The following is a 3,746-nucleotide window of genomic DNA, read 5'->3' as shown; positions in this document are numbered from 1 at the left end:
CTCATTAAACATTTGTTTTAATGGGTCTCAAAATTCTGTGACAGATTTTTGGTCAAGTTGTTTCCATTAAAAAAGTACTGATTTTAAAAATTAATAACTTAAAACTGACACACACACACACAAAACAAATGGTCCACAAACATTCTTCTTTCCTTTTGAAGGTTTTACAATGCAATGCACCCATTAACCAGTCTTTTACTATTAAATTTAACAACGAGTTGACACAAACAGTTATGAGACCATTCTTCCACCACTGATTAAGACTGCAGTGGCAGGTATTGGGGTTAATATTCATTTAGCCTTCTGAGCTTTCTGGGCAGGCTTGGTGACCTTGCCAGTTCCAGCTGCCTTCTTGTCCACTGCTTTGATGACACTCACAACAACCATCTGTCTCATATCACAAACAGCAAAATGGCCCAGAGTAGGATAGTCAGAGAAGCTCTCAACACATATAGACCTTGCCAGGAACCATATCAATGATGGCAGCGTCACCGGATTTCAAGAATGTGGGGCCATTTTCCAACTTTTTTCCAGAACGATGATCAATCTTCTCCTTCATCTCAGCAAACTTGTAAGCAATGTGAGTTGGGTGACAGTCCAGCACAGGTACATATCCAGCACTGATTTGGCCTGGATGGTTCAGGATAATCACCTGAGCTGTGAAGCCAGATGCTTCCATTGGTGGGTCATTTTTGCTGTCACCAGCCGCTTTACCACAATGAACATCTTTGACAGATAGGTTCTTGTCATTGAAGCATACATTGTCCCCAGGAACAGCCTCACTCAAACTTCATGGTGCCTTTCAACACACTTGACTATGGTTGTAACACTGACTGGAGCAAAGGTGACCACCATGCTGGGTTTAAGAACACCAGTCTCCACTCAACCCAGAGGGACGGTACCAATATCACCAATTTTGTAGATGTCCTGGAGGGGCAGACATAAGGGCTTGTCAATTGGACGAGTTGATGGCAGAATACAATCCAGAGCTTCAAGCAGCATGGTTCCACTGGCTTTGCCATCTTTATGGGTGACTTTCCATCTCTTGGACGAAGGCATGTTAGTATTTGTCTGCAGCATATTGTCACCATCCCAACCAGAAATTAGCACAGATGCTACTGTGTCAGGGTTGTAGCCAATTTTCTTAATGTAGGTGCTGACTTCCTTAACAATTTCCTTATATCTCTTCTAGCTGTAGGGTGGTGCAGTGGAATCCATTCTGTTAACACTAATAATTAGTTGTTTCACACCCAGTGTGTAAGCCAGAAGGGCATGTTCACGGGTCTTCCCATTCTTGGAGATACCTGCTTCAAATTCACAACAACAGCAGCAACAATCAGGGCATCAAAGTCAGCCTGAGATGTGCCTGTAATCATGTTTTTGATAATGTCTCTGTGTACTGAGGCATCAATGATGGTCACATAATACTTGCTGTTCTCAAATCTCCACAGGGAGGTATCAATGATGATACCATGTTCACATTCAATTTTCAGTTTATCTAAAACCCAGTCATACTTGAAGGGGCCTTTTCCATCTAAGCAGTCTCCTTCTCAAATTTTACAATAGTCCTTTTGTCGATCCCACCACATTTGTAGATCAGATGACCAGTAGTGATAGACTTGCTCAAATCTACATGTCCAGTGATGACAATGTTGATATGAGTCTTTTCCTTTCCCATTTTGGTTTAGGTGTTGTGGTAGTTTACATGACACCTGTGTTCTGGCAACAAATCCATTGTGAAAAAGGAAACATAGTATTTTATAAAAGGTTTTATTCACAACGTGAATATTTTTTATTTAAATTCAATTAACCAACATATAGTACATCATTAGTTTCAGATATAGAGTTCAGTAATTCATCAGTTGCATATAACACCCAGTGCTTATCATATCATTTTGTACAGCATTTGAAATGTATTTTTGGTAATAAGAAGTAGATTTTATCATTTAATAATTTTACATTGTTAGTGCCACTTGTCATTCATCGATATGATGGCATTTTTTCCATAGAGAATACAAAGTTAACTTTTTTGTTTGAGTTGAGATAACTTGAGTATTTTTTATGTCTGAGATTACATCCATCCAAAATAAATGAGTATATCTTGTCATAACATATCTAGTTTTTACAAACAATTATGTATGCACAACAATTTCAGTGTTAAATATCATTACATTAGATTTTTGGGGAACTGTGTAGTACAAAATAATAAACATTTATTTAGACTAAGGATAAGGGGGCTTAAGCATGTCAGGATCATTCAAAATCTGAAGGGTATTATTTTTTTTTATTATTATGTTATGTTAATCACCATACATTACATCATTAGTTTTTGATGTGGTGTTCCATGATTCATTGTTTGCGTATAACACCCAGTGCTCCATGCAGTACATGCCCTCTTTAATACTCATCACCAGGCTAACCCATCCCTCCCACCCCCTCCCCTCTAGAACCCTCGGTTTGTTTCTCAGAGTCCATAGTCTCTTATGGTTCATCTCCCCCTCTGATTCCCCCCCTTCATTCTTCCTGAAGGGTATTATTCTTTTACTAAGGAGAAGAAAATATAACCTTCAAAGCAACTTCTTACAAGGTGTACTTTGGGCCTTTGAGTATAGCCATAAACTCTCCTTTCATATTTTCTCATTTGGAAATGAGTCTCCGAGATTAGCCATATTGCCACAGTGAGATGTTGAACATTTATGAAGAAATAGCTCCCCCAAAACTTGTCTGTGTAAATCTAACTACAGATTAAATTATAGAGGAATATTTTCATTGAGAATCATCTGAACCAATGACAAAGCCACAACTAGAGGTATGCCTTGGGATTTACATTCAAGAATAAATTGTTTCTTTGTAGCAAGCTTTTTTTTTTAAACCAAAATAGGGACAAATCCAAGTGAATTTACAAGAATAATGGACACTTGCAGAAATTCTGAGATGTATAGTGGTTACAAATATGATTCTTTCTCAACTTGTCTGAACCCAAGCCACACATTTTGAAAAATGAACTGGAATTTCTTGAAATTTCCTGGAGCATTCCTAAGCAGGATTTTAAGAATTTGAGGTCCTTTGCTGCTTTCTTTTATATGAGTGTACATCTTCCTAGAACTATGCAGTCTGTTTTTTAATTCATGGAACTTTTCTCAGTTTAGTTTCATTCAACATTGATTAAGTGCATGTTGTATGTCCAGAAGGAACAAAAGCATAAATATGTGTTTCCAGAAGTTCTTTGTATCTCCATCCTAGCTACATTTTATAGACTATAGCTCTTTGAAGGCTATGACTAGATCCGTTATTTAATGGGTAACCTAAGCCCTCCATACACTGCAATATTTATTTACTGACAAAGGAATGCTGCAAAGAAATGCATGTGATGATAATCAGATTTTCTTGGCTAAATGTGGAAGACTTCATTGTTACCAGTTCACCAAATGGAATGGGAATTAAACTTGTGCTTATTTAGTTTCAACTCCCATTGGCTACATATAAGGTTGTCATTGAATAAAAACTTTGAGATTATCCTTTTGTGATTAATTTCTGTTCGGGGAAAAACACATATCATAAAGTATTTTACCCACTTTCCTACACCATTCCTCTTTTTCCATTTTGGGGGTTAGAACAGATAGAGTTAATGGTACTGTTGGGACTAAGGGAATCAGATATTTAATGCTTTTCACTTTATTTCAAATGACCCTTTAAATGTCTGCTTTGGGGATGAAACTCATCATTCTGTGAGGATAATACAGGAA

At 37.3% G+C, this 3,746-nt stretch overlaps 1 pseudogene; it reads right to left on the bottom strand.

Moving 5' to 3' along the window:
* Positions 1 to 222: 222 nt before the first annotated feature.
* LOC113930721 lies at positions 223 to 1,678 on the bottom strand (annotated as a pseudogene).
* Positions 1,679 to 3,746: the final 2,068 nt, after the last annotated feature.

This window comes from Zalophus californianus, chromosome X (assembly GCF_009762305.2).
Source record: "Zalophus californianus isolate mZalCal1 chromosome X, mZalCal1.pri.v2, whole genome shotgun sequence".
In the NCBI taxonomy this organism is placed as follows: domain Eukaryota; kingdom Metazoa; phylum Chordata; class Mammalia; order Carnivora; family Otariidae; genus Zalophus; species Zalophus californianus.
The sequence above is the reverse complement of the archived record's forward strand: the minus strand, read 5'-3'. Positions and strand labels throughout refer to the sequence as shown.